The sequence below is a fragment of the Portunus trituberculatus genome, chromosome 42 (genome assembly GCF_017591435.1).
Source record: "Portunus trituberculatus isolate SZX2019 chromosome 42, ASM1759143v1, whole genome shotgun sequence".
Lineage (NCBI taxonomy): Eukaryota > Metazoa > Arthropoda > Malacostraca > Decapoda > Portunidae > Portunus > Portunus trituberculatus.
In genome coordinates, this window is record NC_059296.1 from 18,386,938 (window position 1) to 18,411,937 (window position 25,000).

The 25,000-nt window shown below is 40.8% G+C and overlaps 1 protein-coding gene across 8 annotated transcripts in view; it reads left to right on the top strand.

Annotated features, from left to right (window-relative positions):
• The window catches only part of LOC123517607 (tyrosine-protein kinase RYK-like), a 314,372-nt gene that overhangs the window by 7,350 nt on the left and 282,022 nt on the right, over nucleotides 1-25,000 (top strand). For 5 of the 8 annotated variants that reach the window (XM_045277878.1, XM_045277874.1, XM_045277875.1 and 2 more), the window contains exons 1-2: nucleotides 2,614-2,840; nucleotides 3,506-3,862. The exons of 1 other annotated variant lie outside the window; for it this stretch is intronic. The gene's annotated coding sequence lies outside the window, so the exon portion shown is untranslated. Of the gene's footprint in view, nucleotides 1-2,613; nucleotides 2,877-3,505; nucleotides 3,863-25,000 lie in introns of those variants that run through there. 2 more of the 8 variants (XM_045277877.1, XM_045277876.1) reach the window with 2 other exon arrangements.

The window sequence follows — 25,000 nt, forward strand, 5'->3', positions numbered from 1 at the left end:
AATAATAATAATAATAATAATAATGCTAGCTATTCTTGTTTTTCTTTCACTTCTTCCATATTCCTTCACGTGCTGTCTCTTCTTGTTGTGATTTGTTTGCTTTTTAATTCTTTGCTTGTCTGTTTTTTTATATTTATTTTCTTCGTTATTTTATCCATATTTATTATCTGCCATCTCTGCGTGTCTCTATTTATTTAAGTCTTTCTCTCATCTTGCGTCGTGTAGTTTTGTTGCATGTTCTCATTTCCTCTTTTAATCTTGCTTCTATTTGTTTGCCTTCCATGTAATTCAATTTGTTCTTTCTTTCTTCCGTGTTTTTATCATTTACACATTACCATCTCGTCTCCAGTTTAATCTCATTTTTGTCTTTTTCAACGTTTTCCTTTTTTTTTTCTTTCATGCATTCATTAATTTTATTCACTCACTCACTCACTCACTCTCTTTCTTTCTTTCTTTCTTTCTTTCTTTCTTTCTTTCTGTCCTTATATTTTTGTTACTTCCTTCTATCTATCTCTTCTTTTCTGTTATCCTTTATTTTTCATATTTTCATTATTTTTTTTCATTTATTCATTCATTCAGTCAGTAATCTTTTCTTTTCTTTTCTTTTCTTCCCTTATTTATCTCCACTTTTATCAACTCATCTTCCTCTCTTTCACATCCTTTTATCTTTTGTTGTTTTGGTCCTTGTGCCATATTCCTTCCTTCCTTCCTTCCTTCCTCCCTTATTTCCTTACATCTTTATTATTTCCACCTCTTTACCATTCATCTGGGTTTTAATTAGATATGTTCCTTCCTGTCACTCTTTTTATCCGTATCTCTGTCTCTGTCTTTCTCTCTTTCTCTCTCTCTTTCTCTGTCTTTCTGCGTCTGTCTCGTCCCGTCCTTCACAGTTGAGTTACCACGCTATCTCTTAGTATCATTTAATTAGTTTCCCCCTTGTATATGTATGATCTCTGCTTTCACGCTCCTCCTCCTCCTCCTCCTCCTCCTCCTCCTCCTCCTCCTCCTCCTCCTCCTCCTCCTCCTCCTGTTATTTTTACTCACGTTACCATTAATGTTCTCTTTCTCTTGTTATTCATTCTTCGTTGCTCCATTTTACGCTTCAAAAAGGTTCCTCCTCCTCCTCCTCCTCCTCCTCCTCCTCCTCCTCCTCCTCCTCCTCCTCCTCCTCCTCCTCCTCCTCCTCCTCCTCCTCCTCCTCCTCCTCCTCCTCCTCCTCCTCCTCCTCCTCCTCCTCCTCCTGAGAGTTATCATCTTTCATCATTCGCATATTCTTCTCCCTTTCCTCCTCTTGTCAGTGTATCGTCGTCGTTGTCGTAGTAGTAGTAGTAGTAGTAGTAGTAGTAGTAGTAGTAGTAGTAGTGGTGGTGGTGGTGGTGGTGGTGGTGAAAATGATGATAGTAGTAGTAGTAGTAGTAGTAGTAGTAGTATTGTGTTTTCGTAACAAGAGTAACACACACACACACACACACACACACACACACACACACACACACACACACACACACACACACACACACACACACACACACACACACACACACACACACAAGGAAAGGAAAGACAAAAAAAAAATGAAAATAAAAAAACGAAACAAAAGAGGATATGAAGAGACAAATTAGTAAATAAAGACGCGCCTTATGTCTTCACCAAAACCACGTACCGTCACCTAAATGTTTTGTAGTATGCTCTCTCTCTCTCTCTCTCTCTCTCTCTCTCTCTCTCTCTCTCTCTCTCTCTCTCTCTCTCTCTCTCTCTTGCTCTTGCTCTCGCTCCGTGTCGCTTGTCCGTCCCTTCAGCTGTTGTCGCTAGGGAAACCTAAATGCAAATCACTCCTGCTAAATACTGCCGGAAAAAAAAAGGTAAAAAAAGGAAAGAGGGAGCAGAAATCGTGGGTTTTATCAGAGATTCCGCGTAATGGTTAAATGTCCCTCGGTGCGTTGGTGTGTGTGTGTGTGTGTGTGTGTGTGTGTGTGTGTGTGTGTGTGTGTGTGTGTGTGTGTGTGTGTGTGTGCAGTGAGAGAGAGAGAGAGAGAGGTGAGATATTGACGGATCTAACAGGGAAAATAGAGAGATGAGGAAAAGAAAGAGGTGTGAGGGGAGGAATGATTAACAGGGGGAAATAATACGAGGAGGAAGGAGAGTGAAAATTACACACAGCACAGAATGGGGAAGGAAAAAACAAATTCGCAGCGTCCAGATTAATACACAATAGCGAGTGAATGCTTTGTATATTTCGAAATGGGTTGACAGAAAATTAGCAGAGAGAGAGAGAGAGAGAGAGAGAGAGAGAGAGAGAGAGAGAATAATGATAATAATAGTAATAATAATAATAATATATTAATAATAATAATAATAATAATAATAATAATAATAATAATAATAATAGAATTATAAAAAATAATTGTAAAAAACTTAAGACTGATATATAGCAGAATGGCCAGAGAGAGAGAGAGAGAGAGAGAGAGAGAGAGAGAGAGAGAGAGAGAGAGAGAGAGAGAGCGGGCTGAGGGCCAAGTGGGGGTGCCAGGGCGGGGGCGGGGGCGGGGGCGGGAGAGAGCGGGTCGGGTGGCGCTGCTGGCCGTGCCTTGGCTGGCAGCACACCACAGTGCCTCTCTGGCTCTCGTGACGTGTGGTTGTTCTCACGCTGCTCCGCCGGTCCGCAGTGCCAGTGCCGCCCGATCCTGGCACCACGTAGAAGTGTCGCCCAGTTGGTCTCTCTTAACTTCAATCCGGCCCAGCTTTGTAAGGGGGGGATAGGGAAGACAAGCCCGTGTTTTTCCTTCCTCGTGACGCCGTGACTCGCCGCCGACACGTGAAAAGTGAACACTCTTGGCCAGGTACTGAGTCGGTGAGGCGAGGCAAGGCAAGGCGAGGTGATATATTAGCATACCTGCATGCCAAAAACACGGTGCTGCTGGTAGTGGTGGTGGTGACGCTACTGCTGCTGCTACTGCACACCTCGCCCACTACTCCTTCACTACTCCCTACGACACACACACACACACACACACACACACACACACACACACACACACACACACACACACACACACACACTTGCATAGACATTCGTTACAGGAAGGAGGAAGCAGGTGTAGAATGGAACAGGCAGTGTGTGTGTGTGTGTGTGTGTGTGTGTGTGTGTGAGTGTGAGGGGAAAAAAAAACAGGAAAGGAGTGCGTGAATTAATATTGCGGTGTGTTGCAGTTCATGGGAGTTGTTGAAAGTTGTACCTACATATATACGAACAGGCTTAATTAAGTGTGCAGTGCAGGTGAGAGAGAGAGAGAGAGAGAGAGAGAGAGAGAGAGAGAGAGAGAGAGAGAGAGAGAGAGAGTGCTGCAAGTCCTGAAAAAAAAGAACTCAGAAAAGATAAAACAATTAGAACAAAGGGCAGAACAATACATGGATACGAACAGAAAGAAAAAGAATGAGATGAATAGAAATAGATAAACTACAAACAAAACATTCTAGAGCCATCGGGCATGCTCTCCCCCGGCAGGCAAGCTTTTTGGAGACCCTTTATCGAGACGTGGCGCGGGGGGAGGAGAAGAGGAGAGGAAGGAAGGAACAAACACTAAGAGACTCTAAATCCGTCTTGAGCTGTGGCACGAGGGAGCAAACGTCTCTGTCACTCAAAGGAAACACTTGACTCAACCTCACCTAACCTAACTATCTCTCTCTCTCTCTCTCTCTCTCTCTCTCTCTCTCTCTCTCTCTCTCTCTCTCTCTCTCTCTCTCTCTCTCTCTCTCTCTCTCTCTCTCTCGTGTAGCAAGTCTTTGAGTGACAGACAGACAGACAGACACACGAGGCTCACCAAGTCCTGACCCTCACGCACCTGTTTACTTCACTCTCCAGGTAAGAGCGCCTCAGGTAACGCTAAATTCTTTACTCGTTTCTATTTTCTCTTATAATGCACGGGACAGGAGCACGTGACTCGCTGGCTGGTGTTCTTGGTGCTTTGTTCTCTCGTAAGGCTTATTAGGTGAGGTGAGGTGAAGTTAGGTTAGGTTAGGTAAGGTTAGGTTAGGGTAGGTAAGGTAAGGTCAGGTCTGTTTTTAAAGGCCACTGAAAATGTGTGAGCCCTTTATTTAGAAACTGTTTGCTTTCACTACGACTGTTATGAACGATGATTGAGGTGATTGGCCGGGTTCTCCTGTTGATTATGTAGAAGTTTTTTTAATGTGTTACCAAAGCCATAAAACTTGAACTCGAGCTGGGAGACGTTTGAATGAAGTGGAGAATCATCTGACTGGGAGTGTTTTACTATATAGTGTTGAATCTTATGAGAGGTTTTTATTTTTTGTTTTGTTTTTGTTTTGCTCAACCGTGTCCGGAAGCATGAAAACCCTCTTGAAAACTCCCCAGTAACATCCCTCTAGAGCCTCGGAAAATTAGCTGAGATAAAGCACTGAAACATTTAAAGAGAACCACCCATTAAATCAGATTAATTCTATTCGTGTATACCTGTGAATGTGTTTAGTTGTAAGTGAAGATTATTTTCATTTACGTACGAGTACAAACATGGTCACCCCTCCCCCTTCCCTTCCCTTCCCTTCCTCCTCCCCCACACACACACACAGTACATAAAGAAATTAAAGCCGATTACCACAAGCGCACGGAATTACTGTCCTAACATCCACACAAGAACAAGTTACGTACACGGCAGGCAGAGTGTGACGTACGTACATAAACTCACACGTGTATGAGATTTGCCTTTGTTGTCCGTGAAGAGGTGAGAGGGACAGGTGGCGTCAGTTAATTAGTCTCTCTCTCTCTCTCTCTCTCTCTCTCTCTCTCTCTCTCTCTCTCTCTCTCTCTCTCTCTCTCTCTCTCTCTCTCTCTCTCTCTCTCTCTCTCTCTCTCTCTCTACTTTCTTTTTCTTGTCTTCATTTTTTTTTTATTCATTTTTTTGTGTCTTGTTTGCTCACCTGGGTTACTGTTTCCTGTGTGTTGTGTCTTGTTTCCCTGTGTTCCTTTTCCTGCAGTTTGCTCGTGTTTCTTGCCGCTTCTCTTTTGTTTATTTACGTTATTTTTTTCTGCTCCCTCGTTAAAGGTTGTGGTGCGGTATTTTCTTTTTCTCTCCCTCTCGGTTTCTTGTCCTTGATAGTTGATTGTATTCTGGTGTGGAAGTTGTTGTGGTGTCTGTGTTGTTGTTGTTGTTGTTGTTGTTGTTGTCGTCGTCGTCCTCGTTGTCGTTGTTGTTGTTTGTTGATTACTTGAAATATTGAAGACTAAAACACCTAACCCAGTAATGAAAAATAAGTAAAACTACTACTACTACTACTACTACTACTACTACTACTACTACTACTACTACTACTACTACTACTACTACTACTACTACTACAAAAAAACACCAACACTAATAACAATAACATCAACACCAGTAACGTTTCTGAGCCAACACGTACGTAGATATACCAGGCATGCAGAGATTCCTTTAGATTCCTTTTAAAGAGAGGTATTCGCGAGTCCCGTGTCAGTGTGGGAGCAAAAACATAAGAGGAGGTGCCTGACAGTCCCTCGCGCCTCCGTTTACTGCTCCCTTCTGCGGCGCGGCGAGAGTTGGCTGGCCGAGTGGCTGTATTCTTCCCTCCTGGTGGCGGAGTGAGTAACTAGACCACAGTGATGATGATAACAACAGCACTAATGACGAGTAATGATGATAATGACCGTAATGACGAGGATAATGTTGCATGAGGGATATCACGGGAATCATGCAACAAATCAATCAACAGCAAATTATCATGCTTAATGAGGGAACTAATTGTGAAAAGGAAAACCTCTGCAGAAAAATACAATAACATGAATGAGAGGGGGGGAAAAAAATAAGGCCATTCCAAAGGGGTAGGTAGAAATTAAAGGAAAAACATGTAAGAATTGTGAGAAAAAAATAGCAAAGGAGAAAAAAGGAGTGATGGAAGGAAATAGGACCAAAAAATATGACGGAAGGAAAAAAAATAAAGATGAAAAACTAAAGAAAGGAAATTAAAAAAAGTGCAGTCAAAGCAGCACTCGAAACATGGAGATTAGGACAGAGAGAAAAAAAAAAAATGGAAAATCTCGAGAAAATACAATAACATAAACCTTCAGTCCTGGGAAACATATTTATCTTGAGTTTTGGGCACGGAGGTCTATGGAGGTCAGAAGATTAATACCTACAGTCTTCACTATTTCAACCCCCACACAAGTTTTTGAAGCTGTGTAAAGTCATTAAATAGTAACCACAAATGAATATGAAAACATGTCATGGTACTGAAGGGGTTAAGGGCAATAGAGAAGAGTAGTTAAAATGAAAAATGTGAAAATGAAAGAAAAAAAATGTAAGGACTGAAAAAAATAGGTAAAAATGAAATGAAAGGAAAAATTTAAGGATTATGAAAAAATGAAGTAAAAATGAAAAAGGTGAAAATGAGAAAGGGAGAAGTATAAGGATTGTGAAGAAAACGTAAAAATAATACTAACAAAAATAGAAGAAAAGGAGGACAATGAAAGGGTGAAAAATCAAAGGACAACAAAACCGCTACTAAAACAAAAAAAAAAGATAAATAAAGATAGAAATAAAAGAAAAAGAAAAGAAAAAAAATGCAAATAGAGAGATTAAGATAAAAAAAATAAAAGAATTAATAAAACGAAGGGCAGTGAAGGGCGTTTGAAAATAAAGACATAGTAAAAAAAGAAAAAGAAAGGAGGGAAAAAGTGGCAGTCAGAAGATAGAAAAATGAATAGAAAAAGGACTTGAACGTTCTGATGTAAGCGAAAAGTAGAAAACAGCACGAGAATAAATAAATAGATGGAAAAGAAAAATCGTCAGCGAGGAAGAAAAAAAAATTAAAAGATTGAAAGTGCTGGAAAAAAAAAACGAAAAAAGTAACGAGACAAAAAAAAAAAAAAAAAAAAAAACAGTACCTTAAACATGAAACTATACTATTTTGCTAAACAGAATGAGAAACCAATGGCGAAGAGATAAGAATAGGCGTGAAGTTAAAGAATAGGGAGAGGGGAATGAAAGCCGAGCGATGAGATACGGAGGAAAGAAATGACGGAAGAGAGAAATGCATCACGCCAGCAAAATGTCGAAATGAAACGCTCTGGAAATATTCTGCCATTGTGGCGATAAATGAATAGTCTTACCTGAAATGGCGATCACGGTATATCGTTGACTTGGCCAGAAAGAGAGAGAGAGAGAGAGAGAGAGAGAGAGAGAGAGAGAGAGAGAGAGAGAGAGAGAGAGAAAGATAGTTACAGTGAAAACGATAGAAGCGAGAAGACTAAATGCTGGAGGAGGAGGAGGAGGAGGAGGAGGAGGAGGAGGAGGAGGAATGAAAAGAACACAAGAAGAGAAAGAGTTTGTTTGTGCTTCTCGTGTTTACTTTTGCTTTTTCTCGTTGTTCTTTGTTTGTTCTCCACTTTATTCCTTTTTTTGCTAACGATGCCGTAATTAAATGTGGGTCTTTTGTACACCTGTTGCCGCTCACCATTGCAGGAAAGGCGTCTGTTGGGTGTAAGGAAGCGCTAGGTTAGGTTGAATGAGGTTGGTGTGTAAAATATGGGACTTAAGAATTTCGCTAAGGGGAAGGAAAAGAAATAATGGAGTAAGAAACCAATGGGGAAGAAATAGCTAGTGTGAAAGTGAAGGTTAGGTGAAGTTAGGTTAGGTTTGGGTTAGGTTTGGGTTAAGTTTGAGTTAAGTTTGATAGGGAAGGGAAGGGAAGGGAAGGGTAGGGTAGGGTAGGGTAGGGTAGGGTAGGGTAGGGTAGGGTAGGGTAGGGTAGCGTAGAGTTGGGTAGGATAGGATAAGATAAGATAAGGTGAGATAGGGTTGGGTTGGCTAGGTTAGTTTAAATTTGGTTAGGTTAGGTTAGGTTGAGTTGGGTTAAATTGACGAGTTTGACATGAGTTGGGTTAGGTTGTGTTTTTTGGAGTTAAATGAGGTTAGATTTGGGTTTGCTTTGTTCCTATAAACCAAATAGAAATTAACATATAAATTCATTAACATTATTATTTTTTATGAAGTTCTCCACAATACAGTTTTATCTGGTACCAATACTACGTTGTTTACAATATAACGTCACTTGTTTTGTTTATAAATGCGAGAACATGTTTATACCAGTAATTTTTCTCTCCTCTTCGTCTCCTTTTTGCTTCTATTCGAACAGCTTTAATTCCCGCGTCTTATTAGCGCCCAAACGACAACCGTCACTCTTGCTGCTGACTACCCCCTTACATATGTCTGTTTCCTCTCCTTGTTCGGCCAATTTACTAATGGCGCAAACACCTTTCTTTCTTCTTTTTCCTTTCTCCTCTCTCCTCTCTGCTCTCTCCTCCTCTGTCCTCCTCCTCCTCCTCCTCCTCCTCCTCCTCCTCCTCCTCCTCCTCCTCCTCCTCCTCCTCCTCCTCCTCCTCCTTCTCCTTCTCCTCCTCCTCCTCCTCCTCCTCCTCCTCCTCCTCCTCCTCTGTTCCCCACGTCCCATTCGCATTTTACCTCCTATCGTTCTCACTTCTCTTTCCTCGCTCACTTCCAACTTGTGTTTTCTTGTTTTTTCCCTCTTTCCTTCCTTCCTTCCCTGTTTTTCTCGTAAGGTTTCTTCTCAAAGTTGTTTTCTTGCTTCCGTTTTTTTTTTTCTCTTTTCCGTTCTGTTTTCTTTTCATGTTCTTATTTAGTTTTTTTTTTCTTTTTGGTTGTGTCTTCCTTTTCTTTTCCTGTCGAAGTTTTTATTTTTTTTTTTTGTATTGTGACCATTTTTTTTTTCGGTCTTATTCTTTGCCTATTTCTTTTGTTTCTTTCGTGACCTCTTTCTTTCTCTTTCTTTTCCTTTCATGAGCTTCTTTTCAATTTTTACCCTCGTTTACTTTCCTTCATTTCGTCATTTTAGTTTTTCCTTCCTTCCTTCTTTCCTTTTTTTTTTCCTCTTTCTTTCTTTCTTTCTTTCTTTCTTCGCACAATCTCTTCACTTGCTACCTGTTCTCCATCTCTTCCTTTTCCATGTTTTCTTTTCATTTTCTTACCTCTTTTTTTCATCGTCTTTCCTCCTCTCCCTTTCTTCCTCTATCTCCTCACGTCCGCTGCCATCATCATCACCACCATGTTTTTCGTCTTTTCTCTTCCCATCTTTCCTTTCATCTTGTTTTCTTACCCTCCTCCTCCTCCTCCTCCTCCTCCTCCTCCTCCTCCTCCTCCTCTTATTTCTTCATCTCCTTTCGCTAGTGTCTCCTTGTTCCCTTCCTCCCTTGCCCCCTCTCGTCTTTTCCTATTCTCTTCCAACTTGTGTTTCCTTGCCTTTTCCACTCCCACCTCCCTTTTGTCCTCTGCATTTCCTCCCTCGCCACCGCTGTCCCCGTTGGTTCATGTTCTTGTTGCCACTGCTGCCGTCGTCTGGAGAACTGTGGTGCTGGTAGGTGAGGACCCGGGGACTCGTAACACTGTGCCTCGCTGCTGTAAAGGGGGAGAAGAGAGGGAGTGTGAGTGTGTGTGCGGTGGCGGAGATGCTGCGGTGAGGGAGGGATGAGATGTGAAGTACTGCATGGTTGTTTGTGATTATGAGGGAAATGTGGAGGTAGTACGAGCAGGTACACAGACATACGTACATACACACAAATGAACAGACAAAAGAAACAGAAGCAAAGGCCGAGAGACAGACAGACAGGGACAGATAGACAAGAGGTGAATGTGAGGCTGATCGACTTAGCGTTCCACTAAGTCACTTGGAAACAGACAGACGGACTGACCGTGAACTTAAACCGCCCGTTCTTCCTTCCCCCCTGACCCTCCCCCATGATCCTCTCTCACCCCTCCTGCCTCCTACCTCACCGCATCTCCCTCTCCCCTCTCTCCCACTGCTGTCTATCTATCTGTCTGTCTGGTGCTGTGTGAACCCATGTATCCCCACTACTTCTCCTCCTCCTCCTCCTCCTCCTATTTTTGTTCTTTTTTTCATGTTCTTGTTCTTTTCTCCTCTTCCTTCTCCCCTTGTTCTTGTTTAATATTGTTCTTATTATTGTTCATGTTCTTTTCTCCTTCTCCTCCTGTTCTTGTTTTCCTCTACCTCCTCCAATCCACCACCACCAACTACTACTACTACTACTACTACTACTACTACTACTACTACTACTACTACTACTACTACTACTACTACTACTACTACTACTACTACTACTACTACTACTACTACTACTCAAGAGGTGGTAATAGAAAAAGAGAAAACACAGCATATTACTTTCTAAGAGGAAAATGACAAGAATGTGTGCGTTGATATTAAATGACATGCAGGATTACGGAAAAAAATAGAACTTAACCCCTTCAGTACCATGACGCGTTTACCTATTCACTCTAGTTATTTTCTGGTGACTTTATACAGCTTCAGAAACTCATGCAGGGATTAAAATAGTGAAGACTGGCCATTAATCTTTTTGCCTCCATAGACTCTCCTTAATATCAATAAAATCGTTTAATCACACCAACATTTCATGATAAAAAAGCTTTCCATAACTGAAAGGGGTAAGAATATAAGGTTTACTGAAGGGGTTAAGAATATAAGGTTTAGTGAAGGGGTTAAGAATATGAGGTTTACTGAAGGGGTTAAGAATATGAGGTTTAGTGAAGGGGTTAAGAATATAAGGTTTAGTGAAGGGGTTAAGAATATGAAGTTTACGGAAGGGGTTAAGAATATGAGGTTTAGTGAAGGGGTTAAGAATATGAGGTTTACTGAAGGGGTTATGAATATGAGGTTTACTGAAGGGGTTAAGAATATAAGGTTTAGTGAAGGGGTTAAGAATATAAGGTTTACTGAAGGGGATAAGAATATGAGGGTTAGGTCCAAAGCGATATTCAGGAATACACGAGGAATGAATGGCGTTACATGGGTTGGCAGGGGAGAAGCTTGACTGTAAGGCGATGGCGAGGCAGGGTTGGTTGGGTTGCACAGTGGTAGCAAAGTTAGGGTAGGGTATGTTGGGCTAGGGTAGGGTAGGGTAGGGTAGGGTAGGGTTGGGTAGGGTAAGGTAGGGTAGGGTTGGGTTGGGTAGGGTAGGGTAGGGTGGTGTAGGGTAGGGTAGGGTGGGGAAGGATAGGGTAGGTTAGGTTAGGTTAGGTTAGGTTAGGTTAGAAATAGAAGGAAAAAATCAGTAGCCATGGAAGAACATATTTTATACCTTATGTCCGTAGAGAGAGAGAGAGAGAGAGAGAGAGTAAAGATAAGTGAATAAGCCGTAAAAATAAATCCTTTTAGGAATCAGATATTAATATTTTTTGGATATCGGATAAATGGATACTTGTGTATGAGAAATGGCTTACTTACCCACTTTATGAATAGAGCTTGGGTGGAAATGCAGAAATCCAGAGAGCGCCACTGTACACATTAGCTTCAGTAACTCTACCTCTTTAACACTGAGCTGTGAGGATGATGGGTAAAAAAATATAGCTAACATTCATGCAGCTGTGTTTCTTATGACTTGATGTAGCTTCATTTATTTTACTGTATTGTTATTTCAGGTAACTATGTAAACAGGGGTCTCTATGTATATATCTGATGGCTTCTTGTAGAGTTGTTTATTTTCTTGCATTTTTATATGAGGTAACTATATAAACAGGGATCTCTGTGTATATCTGATGGCTTTTTGCAACGTCATTTTTTTTTTTATTGTATTGTTATTTGAGGTACCTATATATGCAGGAACAGCTATGTGTGTTTCTGATGGCTTCTTGCAGCTTCATTTATTTTACTGTATTATTATGTGAGGTAACTATGTGGTTATTCCAGCATCATTTTGTCGAGGATCTATAACCAGACCAGAGAAAATGTGCAACAGCTGGATTTACGACAGCTGTGTGGAACTGGTGATATTCAGTGACGGTGCGCAGATAAGCGCGGGGATGCAGTGGAGACAAGGACAAGGACACACACTAATACCTGGGATTTCGTAGATTTGGATACATTTTTCCCCTATAGTTGATCCGATGTATAGTTAACGTATGGTACAATTGATAGAATGAAGAAAGTACTGGGAGTAATTTTTTTTTTTATGTAAGGGGGAAATTTGACGGAAGGGGAACAAAAAAACAAACAAACAGAAGGACCCACTTAGATGCCAGTACCCGAGCAGATCCGAGAGGGGAAGTAAAAAGAAAAGGATAATTTTCTTCAAACCTCCCTTTCAAATGAGTTCAGGTCATAGGAAGATGGAATTACAGAAGTAGGCAGGGAATTCCAGAGTTTACCAGAGAAAGGTATAGATGATTGAGAGTACTGGTTAACTCTTGCACTATAGAGGTGGACAGAATAGGGATCAGAGAAGAATCAGCAGGAACCAAAGAAGAAAGTTTTCTGTATGTAGATGTGCCCATTGTCTCGTGTGAGTGTAGAGACGGAGATGGAGCTGAGAGAGAGAGAGAGAGAGAGAGAGAGAGAGAGAGAGAGAGAGAGAGAGAGAGAGAGAGAGAGAGAGAGAGAGAGACGGGGGGGGGGAAAACGGAGGTTAAGGAGACTTTGATGATTGTTTAGAGAGAGAGAGAGAGAGAGAGAGAGAGAGAGAGAGAGAGAGAGAGAGAGAGAGAGAGAGAGAGAGAGAGAGAGAGAGAGAGAGAGAGAGAGAGAGAGAGAGAGAGAGTATTCGTGTTTAAGGGACAGTTATTGCTTTGAGACGTGCAGCCTTAATACGGGACTCAGAATAGATGCACGTATATCGAGCTATTTGACAACGACTATTACTTACATGTGTTGATTACCTTTCCGTGTCATCTGAGACATAGATAATGGAATAATTCTTTAAATGGTGGATGATTTTGTGTATAGTAGACTGAAAGGGGTAAGTAAATTAATATAATGTAGTGGATTTACAAGTCTGATGGGAGGGTTTTTTTTTTTAGCACCAAGATAAATTTTTGTCTTCTGTAAGAGGAGAAAGCCGACCAAGGGCAACAAAATATTAAGAAAAGGCCCACTTAGGTGCCAGCTCCTGCAGGTCCTATAGAATTATCCAAAAGATAGGAACAAATGTCTTGAAACTACCCTCTTAAGTGAAGTGAAGTCAAGTCATAGGAAGATGGAAATACAGAAGCAGGTAGGGAGTTCCAGAGTTTACCAGAGAAAAGTATGAAAGATTGAGAGTACTGGTTAACTCTTGCATTAGGGAGTTGGAGAGAATAGGGGTGAGAGGAAGAAGAAAGCCTTGTGCCGCGAGGTCACATGAGGAGGGGTGGCATGCAGTTAGCAGGATCAGAAGAGCAATTAGCATGAAAATAGCGTAGAAGATAACAAAAGATGCAAGAGAAATTGAGTTTACCAGTTGACTTTTGTACTTGTATTATTTTGTTTTAAGAATGACACGAAGGAAATAAGAAACAAAAATAATGAGTAAGAATGACATGATGATTAGGAAGGACACGAAAAAAGTAAGAATGACGTAAAAAATGAAAAAAAAAAAGAATAATGAGTAAGAACGATACGAACGAAACAACAAAAATAATGAATAAAAAAGAATAAGAATGACGCAAAAAAGTAAGAACGACAAAAAAAAAGTGAACTACGAGAAAAACGAAAAAAAAAAAATAATGAGGAAGAATGACACGAAAAGAAGTAAGAATAAAAAAAGTGTGAAACAAAAAAAAGAAAGAAAAAATATATAAAGCAATAGTAAGAATGACACAAGAATATGTATCAAGACACCTCGTATCGTGCAGCATTCTGAAATAACACCATCCTTCTGTGTACAGCATAAAGTCCTTCAGGAAAGCGACAGCACCACCACCACCACCACCACCAGCAGGAGTAAGACGTCTTGGACAAATAAACTCGCTTAACTTACAATGAGGCGTTTCTTGAATAAATATAAGACTTGAGGAGGTGCACTTAGCGGCGCCTGTTGTACCTGTGTGTTGCTCCTTGCCTTCTCCTGCCTTTGTTGTGCCAGGTGGTGCTCTTCTTGTCTTTATTATCATTATTTTTCTTTTCTTTCCTTCTTTCTTCCTTCTTTCATGGGGTTATTTTTCTTCTATTTGTTGTTATTGCTGTTAGTGGTGCTCTTGCCTTTGTTATTTTATTATTAGCGTGTTTTTTTTTCCTTTCGTTCTTTGCTTTAGTTTTTGAAGTTATTGTTTTTCCGTTTGTTGTTGTTATTGTTGTTGTTGTTAGTAGTAGTAGTAGTAGTGTATTATATTTTAAGTTTATTGTTATTTAAGTAGTTGTAGTAGCATTGATAATATTGGTGTTGGTGATAATAGCTGTGGTATTAGTAGTAGCTGTATAAATTTAAGTAGTTGTAGTAGTAGTGGTGGTGGTGGTAGTAGTGTTACTAATAGTAGTGGTATTAATGGTGGTGGTTAGCAGTAGTAGTAGTAGCACTAGTAGCAGTAGCAGCAGTAGTAGCAGCAGCAGCTCTTGTAGTAGTAGTAGTAGTAGTAGTATCAGCAGTAGTTGATGTCATTGTTGTCGTGGACGCCATTATAGTCATTGTAGTCGCTGCTGTCATTGTCACGGTGTTGCATTATTCTCCTGCACTTAAGAACGCTCCCGCCAGTGCCAGTGCCTTGTTGTGCTCATGCCGCGGCGGGCCAGGCCTCGGGGACAAGCGCCACTCAAGAAGACCTACGCCGCCCTCCAAGAATCCTCACGCGAAAATATTTAAGGTGCGCGTGTGAAGACAACGAGTATCTTCACGCCTGCATCTTTCTATTATATCCCACGCAGACGTAAAAAAAATAATAATAATAATAATAAATAAATAAATAAACAAGAATACAATATATTTTTTTCTTAACCGGCGTTTCTACTCGTAATCAAATTGTTAGCGAGACTTTTCCTGATATTTTCGCAGTAGTGAATGACTATATTTTCTCCCACGGCGTTCTTCGTGCCTTAGGTCCTTACGCTCGAGATTTATTGTATTTCTATTTTCGCAGCGGTGGTCTTGGGGCGCGTGAATGTTTTCCTCGTTGTAGAGTCGAGGGAAAAGTGGATTTGCCTGATTTGCTGAGACAGGCTGAGGAAAGTGACGGACAGGGAGGGGAGGGGAAGGCAGTACAGAGAGAGAAAGGCAAGGCAGTACAAGGAGAGGAAGGGAAGGCAGTACAGGGAGACTGAGTGAGAGGGGGAGTGGAGCTGAAGGGAAGGAGGAACGTAGCGGTGGAAGTAGAAGGTGAGGAAGGAGGAAAGGGCGGGAAACGGAAGGAGGCAGATGATGAGTCTCCCTTTAAAGGAAGCTATAAATAAAGTAGAACAGCAAATATAAATACAGTTGCCTAAAAGCAGGAAACGAGAGAGAGAGAGAGAGAGAGAGAGAGAGAGAGAGAGAGAGAGAGAGAGAGAGAGCACAACTTGAATCAGATTTTGCTTTTAGTACCCTACACCCAACTTACGTTTGTGCTCTACTCTCTCTCTCTCTCTCTCTCTCTCTCTCTCTCTCTCTCTCTCTCTCTCTCTCTCTCTCTCTCTCTCTCTCTCTCTCTCTCTCTCAGCAGCAGCGTCACACCTGGAGGGGTCACCTGTTGCTTCCTGATGAGGTATTGAGCGCGTGACGTCACACCTGGGGATTAGCACATGACAGGTTGCGCCGCGTCACCGTAACCTCATTAGGCAGCCCCGGGGTCCTTGCAGGCGGGAGGTCAGCAATAGGTCAGCCCATGGTACACTTGGCCAGCGCATTAGTGTGTAGGACCAGCCCGTCTTAAAGGGGACGTGAAGCCAAGCGAGGAGTAATGGCTGGGGTTGGTGCTTCCAGTGTTGGTGGCTCTGCTCGCTGTGGGAATGTGGTGTTGAGAAAGGGGCCTCATTGTATTCTGGTTTGTGTTTCTTGGTTTGAGGGTGTTGAGTTGATAGTTTTTGTTGCGTCATAAGTGTGAAGAGTGATATTTTGAGTGCTTTGAGTGCTGTGATGGTTAATCAAAGGCATATAGGCGAGAAAGGGGCCTCATTGTATTCTGGTTTGTGTTTCTTGGTTTGAGGGTGTTGAGTTGATAGTTTTTGTTGCGTCATAAGTGTGAAGAGTGATATTTTGAGTGTTGTAATGGTTAACAGAAGTCATGTGTTTGAGAAAGCAGTCTGAGTGTATCCTTTGGTGTTGATTTAGTGCTTTTGTTGCGTCAGAAGTGTGTGAAGTGTTGTTTTAAATTCCTGTGGGTTAAGGTGAAGTGGTTAATGGAACTCGTATGTCAGAAAAGGGACTGATTGTAGGTACTCTTTCGTATGTTTTGGTTTGATGGTGTTGACTTTATAATTAAGTTGCGTTCAGAAGTGTGTGAAATGTTTTAAATGTTGTGAGTCAAGTTGTAGTGGTTAATGGAAGTCTTGTGTGAGGGTCTGATTGTGTTCTTGTTCGTTTGTCTTGGTTTTGTGGAGTTGATGTAGTGGTTTTGTCGTGTCAGAAGTATGTGAAGTGTTGTTTTGAATGCTGAGTTAAGATGTAATTTTTAATGGAATTCATACTTGAGAAAAGGGTTCGTTTGTGTTGTTGTTCGTGTTTCTTAGTTTGATGATGAGTTAATGTTTTTTTTTCTTGTGTGTGTCAAGTATGAAGTGTTGTTTTAAATGCTGTGAGTTAAGATGTAGTGGTAAAATAGATGCCACATGTGTGAGAATATGGTCTGATTGTGTTTTGTTCGTGTTTCTTTGGGTTTGGTTGTGTTGAGTTAGTGTTTTTGTTGCGTCAGAAGTGTAAAGCGTGTTGTTTTGAATGCTGTGACTTAAGTTAGTGGTTAATAGAAGTAAAGTGACGTAGTTTTATATTTATTTTTCTATGGTAGTGATAGTTTAATTTTATTTATAGAGTAGGTGTTCTTTATTCGTCAAAAAATATTAAGCATGTTATTTTGAATGCAATGAGTTTAGATTTAGTGGTTAAGGTGCTTTTATTCTTCATTTTGATATTTTTTTTCTTGTCAGGATTTTTGGGTGTTTTATAAATGCAATTGATAGAGACATGATTGATTGTAAATGTAAGTTATACCTGTAACAATAAAAAGAACTGGTGGGTTTTCTTTTCGTTAACGTTTATATTTTTTATGATGGTGAATGTGTCTCGTCAGCAGTGATGGCGTTAAAATGCCGTAGAAAAATGTGATATGATTTTCTTCTTTCTATTTTTGATGATGGTAATAATGAGGATCTTGTTACGCTAGGAGTATCAGTTATCTTATAAATAAAAGAACGGTAGAAATAACAAGAGTAAAATGATGGTCGTAATAGTATCAATAGTAATAATAATAATAATAATAATAATAATAATGATAATAGAAGTATTAAGCATCTTATAAATGAAACAATAGTAGAAATAACAACAGTAGTAATGATGGTAATGATAGTATCAATAATAGTAATAGCAATAATCATGATAAAAGTAATAATAGAAACAAATAATTGATAGTCGATATATGGTAATTAACAGTGAACAATGAACCGAGAACAACGAACAAAGCCATAATGAACACAAACCCGGAACGAGAAACAATGAACACCAAAAGAACGAAAAGAAACATGATAGCAGATTAAAAAGAAAATAACACTCCTTACATTAAGAAAAAAAAAAAATGGCACAATACGTAACACCAAATCTACAAAATGATAATACCCTTCACTTGTACAGCAACGGGTCATCATTTCCATCACCAAAAAGCCGACGACAATGGGTATAAGCGCCAATGTACTACTAGATCATAACAGCATTTTACACCGAGCAGTAAAGTTTTCACGTGATTACATTTCAGTGCCCTAGACGCGAGGCTCGGGGGCGCGTCGTAAAAAGAGACCAAAGGAGAAGAGGTGCGGAGGGAGGAGAGGGAGAGGTCAGGAACTCCTTTGTGAGAACTTTATTTCGACGTGAGACAAGAATGAGAGATCTGATGCTTTCATTTTTATTGTTTTATTCTTTGTCTTTTCATGGTTACGCTCGTTTTTATTTATTTATTTATTATTTTTTGGCAGATTCTCTCTCTCTCTCTCTCTCTCTCTCTCTCTCTCTCTCTCTCTCTCTCTCTCTCTCTCTCTCTCTCTCTCTCTCTCTCTCTCTCTCTCTCTCTCACAGCTTCATACATTCATAACAGGACCAGTATTATGATATTTATTGTGTCCACTCTTGTTTGTGTTTCCATTCATGATTATATTTATTACTGCTGTAAAAATAGGATTTCGTAGCAACAAATGTTTTTATGAAATAATTGCCCAATGCCGTGGAAAGGACAGGCAAATCATGGAATTAAATAATAGTGAAAAAGAATGACTGGGACCAAATTGTGGTGCAGCAGAGCAAAAGGTTTTAAGGCAAATGTCAACAATAAAATGGAATTAAAATGCAGAGAGAGAGAGAGAGAGAGAGAGAGAATTTGCCGTCCGTACACTTTGCTTTGGTCACTTTCAATTCTTTCTTCCTCCAAAGTTCGGTGAGAGAGAAGAAGTGCTCCACGAGAGACTAAAGGCTACAATCCACTGTCTATTCACTTTTACGGCGCCTTTATTGCATTGCGCTGTGTGTCTGTGTCTCTGTGTCTGTGTCTGTGTCTGTGTGTCTGTATCTCTGTGTCTGTGTGTCTGTGTCTGTGTGTTTGTGTCTCTGTCTCTTTGTGTTTGTCTGTATGTCTATGCCCGTGTCTCTGTGTCTGTGTCTGTGTCTCTGTGTCCGTGTATCTGTGTGTCTGTGTATCTGGAGCTAGAGGAGACCTGTTGTTCCCCCCGGCAGCATTTGTAAATCGTAATTATCTGCCCAAATCACACCCACACCTCTTCAGTTGAAATGCAGATCTCTGGAACGAATATACATGGCGATGCTGCGTTCCATTTGTTTTGCACGTTTTTCTGTTTTTCTTTCCTTTTCCATTTCTTCTTTTCTCCTTTTTTTTTTCTTTTCTTTTTTCCTTCTTCCTCTTTTTTTCTTCTTTCTTTTTTCTTTCTTTTATCTGTCTTTCTTTTTCTTTTTCTTTCTTTCTTTTTTTTTCTTTCTTTCTTTCTTTCTTTCTTCTTGTTCTTGTTCTTGTTCTTGTTGTTCTTGTTGTTCTTGTTCTTGTTCTTGTTCTTCTTCTTCTTGAGAGAGAGAGAGAGAGAGAGAGAGAGAGAGAGAGGGGGGTGAGTTCCAAAAAAATGACAAAGCTGGTACTTTTCCAAGGTTTAAGTTGTACTAGCATACCTAATGAACCATTCAGATAAGTTACCATGGACACACACACACACACACACACACACACACACACACACACACACACACACACACACACACACACACACACACACACACACACACACACACACAGTATTGACCTAAGCATATTGTAAAGACAGGTCAGTGTTCCTTGTTTGTGTGTTTTCAAGACATTTATCCCCTTCTTTTGGCTAACTCTCTGACCAGCACCGGAATTGGCAACTAAGTGAGAGATTTTTTATTTATTTATTTTTTTTTATCACACTGTCGTCATTGGCCAGGTTACCCCCTCTAACATAAAAAAAAAGAAAAAAATTGTTACAAGTCTCCAGGGAAAGAATTGAGTTGGGAAGAACGTTTGAGGTATTTATTTTATAGAGGAATTTTTTTGTTTTATTGTTTATAGTACGCTTTGCTTTCCCTGCGAGGATCACCGGCTTTCATATTGCCACTCACTAATATGTACTCGTTGTATTGGAGAACGATATATTTGTTGCATTTAAACCCTTCAGTACCATGACACGTTTCCATATTCATTCTGGTTACTATTTGGTGGTTTTATACAGCTTCAGAAATTTATATGGGGGATTGAAATAGTGAAGACAGGCCATTTGTCTTCTGACCTTCACAGACCTTTGTTAATATCAATGAAATGGTCTAATCGTACCCAAATCTCAAGGTAAAATGTGTCCCAGTACTAAAGGGGTTAATGAGTAATCCTTCATATTGCAACGTTGTATCACTGAAGCCTCGTTGTTGTTGTTGTTTTTCATATTGCAAGTGTTCTTTATAGCAGGCTTATTGCTATTTCTGATATTGCAACTGTTTATTACCGTTGTCTCATTATTTTTTGTTATATATATTTTAATTCTTAGTTATAATCCTTGCCAGCTGTTGTTTTTATTAGCATTTATGTTTTTTTAATGTTCTGATGTGCTCTCTTTTCATAATATTCAGTCATCACCTGTACTAGTATCAACGTAATCAAAGCTATTCTTGCTAATATAATACCACCACCACCACCATCACTATCACCACCACCACCACCACCACCACCATCACTATCACCACCACCACCACCACCACCACCATCATTATCATCACCACCACCACCACCACCATCATTATCATCACCACCACCACCACCACCATCATCACCACCACCACCACCATCATTATCACCACCACCACCACCATCACTATCATCACCACCACCACCATCATTATCACCACCACCACCACCATCATTATCACCACCACCACCACCATCATTATCACCACCACCACCATCATTATCACCACCACCACCACCATCACCATCATTATCACCACCACCACCACCACCATCATTACCACCACCACCACCACCATCATTATCACCACCACCACCACCACCATCATCACCACCACCACCACCATCATTATCACCACCACCACCATCATTATCACCACCACCACCACCACCACCACCATCATCACCACCACCACCACCACCACCACCACCACCACCACCATCATTATCACCACCACCACCATCATTATCACCACCACCATCACTATCACCACCACCACCACCATCACCACCACCACCACCATCACTATCACCACCACCACCACCACCACCACCACCACCACCATTATCACCACCACCACCACCACCATTATCACCACCACCACCACCATCACTATCACCACCACCACCACCACCATCATTATCACCACCACCACCACCATCATTATCACCACCACCACCATCATTATCACCACCACCACCACTATCACCACCACCACCACCACCACCACCACCACCACCATCACTATCACCACCACCACCACCACCACCACCACCACAACCATTATCACCACCACCACCACCACCATTATCACCACCACCACCACCACCATTATCACCACCACCACCACCATCACTATCACCACCACCACCACCATCATTATCACCACCACCACCATCATTATCACCACCACCATCACCATCACTATCACCACCACCACCACCACCATCACTATCACCACCACCACCACCACCACCATTATCACCACCACCATCACCATCATCACCACCACCACCACCATCATTATCACCACCACCACCACCACCATCATCACTATCACCATCACCACCACCACCACCACCATCATTATCACCACCACCATCATTATCACCACCACCACCACCACCATCATCATCATCATCATCATCATCATCATCATCATCACCACCACCACCACCACCACCATCATCATCACCACCATCATCATCACCATCATCATTATCACCACCACCACCACCACCACTTTCATTCATCATTGGTGTTATTACCGCTCTGATTAACACTATCGCCGGTGTCACGCTTAGCACCATCACTGACGCCGCCATTACCATGAGTGTAACAGTTGCCATTAACATTATGACTTACTTCGGGAATGATAATTGAATTTTAGAGAAAAGTCATCTTTAAACACACTCACTATTATGCTTTGGTCCTCCCACTAATGCGCTGCACGGTGCTGTAATGGCTCCGTGCTGTGTCTGATTGCTGTTTGCTGCTAATGTGTTATGCATGGCGCCTACACACTGCTTGGATTTTATGAAGATTTAATTATTTATTTGTTTATTTTTATTTTTGGAGAAAGAGGAGGAGAGGGGAAGGAAGGAAGGAAGGAAGGGAGGGAGGAAGGGAAAAAAAAAAAGAGAAAGGTGGATGAATCGTAGTTAAAGTAGTAGAAGGAAGTTGAAATGTAGGATGAGAAACAGGAAGAGGAAGAAAAGAATAGGTATATATATTTTTTTCTTTCTAATTTTCGTCTCTTAATGTGTTCATGAGTGGAGGTCGACTTTCACCGTGCATGCAGCGTCGTTGTTCTGTATAGCAAGGAGTTTCGTGATTCATGACTGTTTTTTTAGAAGTTTTGTATATTTTTTATTTTATTTACCTTGTTTTAGTAGTTGTGCCTTTTTATAAGCTTTTTTTTTTTTCACTTCGACCATAGTTTTATAACATTTTGTCCAGTATTTTCTTTATTCACTTTGCGACTGTATTATTTAGCTATTTTTTATTTTTTTTTTTATTTATACCATGTGGGGTTTTCACGGGAATTTATGGGCTAAAGGGGATACTTTTTGGGTACCTCCTATTTCAAAGCCCACCCGCTAGGAAACCGTTGCCCCGAGTGAAGAAGCCCAATCTACACTCGGACCGTGGACAGGATTTAGTATATTTCTTTTATTTTTTATTTTTTTGTGCATATAATTTCTAAAGGGTATAAAATCTGAATCCAACCTTTAATCTTAACATTCACATTCCTAGCTTAAAAAAATACTTAAATCTTGGCAATACGATCTCGATGCCTATCAATTCATTTACCATATTTTCATTTACGTTTACTTTTTTCGTCATTATTACTTCCGAATGTGTACCAATTAACTTCACAACTCGCATTTAACCTTTAACCTCAAAACTCACTCACCTACCATCATAGAGGGCTCCACGTGTAAGCAAGATTGATAATTATTGCAACCTCCGTCTTTTTTTTCGTTCTTTCTTCTTCTTCTTCTTCTTCTTCTTCTTCTTCTTCTTCTTCTTCTTGTTCTTCTTCTTCTTCTTCTTCTTCTTCTTCTTCTTCTTCTTCTTCTTCTTCTTCTTCTTCTTCTTCTTCTTCTTCTTCTTCTTCTTCTTCTTCTTCTTCTTCTTCTTCTTCTTCTTCTTCTTCTTCTTCTTCTTCTTCTTCTTCTTCTTCTTCTTCTTCTTCTTCTTCTTCTTCTTCTTCTTCTTCTTCTTCTTCTTCTTCTTCTTCTTCTTCTTCTTCTTCTTCTCGTTCCCTCATGTTTACTTGCCCTTAGGGAGACGGGATGTGGACAATTGCTTCACATTCTACTCTTGATCTCAATCTTGACATAAAACTACAGCACCAACCCTAATAGAGACTGAAGTGTAGATCTGATGGGTTGTTGCAGCTTCTCTTGTTTTCTTACGTCCCTATACATTTACTTGCACTGGAGGACGTGATTTATACACTTTACATTTCACTCTTAATTTCCATCTTGGCGTGCATTACTACAACACTAATCATAACAGGGCCACGTGTAGGTCTAACGGATCACTGCAATCTATTTTTTTTTTTTATTCCTACACATTTACTTGCACCGGGGAAGACAGGATCTGGACAATCTTTACATTCCACTCTTAACCCCTTCAGCACTGGGACGCATTTTTTGTCTAGTTTACGGTGTGATTAGGCCATTTTATTGACATTAGGAAGGGTCTATGGAGGTCAGAAGATGAATGGCCACAGTCTTCACTGTTTTAATACCCACCATGAGTGTCCGATGCTGTAGAAAATCGTCAAATAGTAAGGAGAATGATTATGGAAACGCGTCATGGTACTGAAGGAGTTAAAATCGACATACAAAACTGAAACACCAACGATAATAGAGACGCGTGTAGGTCTGACGGTTCCTTGTTACTTCTTTCTCACTTTCCTACACATTTACTTGCACTGAAGGACGTGATCTGGACAATTCCTTCACATTCCACTCTTGTTCTCTATTTTGACATATAAACCTACAACACCAACGATAATACAGACGCGTGTAGGTCTGACGCTTCCTTGATGCTTCTCTTGTTTATATACGTTCCTAGAAATTTACTTGCACTTTGGGACTCGATCTGGACAATACCTGTAATCTTGATCTCCATCTTGATATAAAACTGCAACACTTTACAACCGTCAACACAGAATAATCACCGACCATGTTAGTATTTTGTAGTAGTAGTAGTAGTAGTAGTAGTAGTAGTAGTAGTAGTAGTAGTCGAAGCAGAAGCAGAAGTAATAGAAGCAATATATCTGGTTCTTTAATATCTAACACCACTTGAACTAGGTGAATGAAGACGAAATATAATCACTATTCATCAAGGAAATTTAAGTATCGACGGAAGATCTGTAGTAGTTGTTGTGTGACGTGAAGCATTGAAGCATACCCATTGTTTCGTGCCGTTGACCCTGAATCCAGCTTTAGGAAGTAATTTTCATGGACATTGCAGTTTCCTTTGTAATGCCTAGAGCGCGGCAGCTGCGTTGGCCATTCAGAAGGGGAAAATATTAAAATTCACGAGTAATGAGTGTTTTCAAGCTGTGTGATGTGAATAGGAGAATTTGTGCCCGTCATTTCACCAGGAACAGTGCCGGGAACTGGAATATTGAAACTGGATTCTTTTTAGAGAGAGAGAGAGAGAGAGAGAGAGAGAGAGAGAGAGAGAGAGAGAGAGACAGACAGACAGACAGACAGACAGACAGACAGACAGACAGACAGACAGACAGACAGAGACAGACACACACACACACACACACACACACACACACACACACACACACACACACACACACACACACACACACACACACACACACACACACACACAGAGAGAGAGAGAGAGAGAGAGAGAGAGAGAGAGAGAGAGACAGACAGAGACAGACAGACAGACAGACAGACAGACAGACAGACAGACAGACAGACAGACAGACAGACAGACAGACACACACACACACACACACACACACACACACACACACACACACACACACACACACACACACACACACACACACACACACACACACACACACACACACACACACACACACACACACACACACACACCCGAGAGAGAGAGAGAGAGAGAGAGAGAGAGAGACAGAGATGACAGACAGACAGACAGACAGACAGGTGGATATACACACACACACACACACACACACACACACACACACCCTGTTCACGAGAGAGAGAGAGACAGACAGTAAATCAGAGAGACAGTGAGACAGACAGAGAGAGAGAGAGAGAGAGAGAGAGAG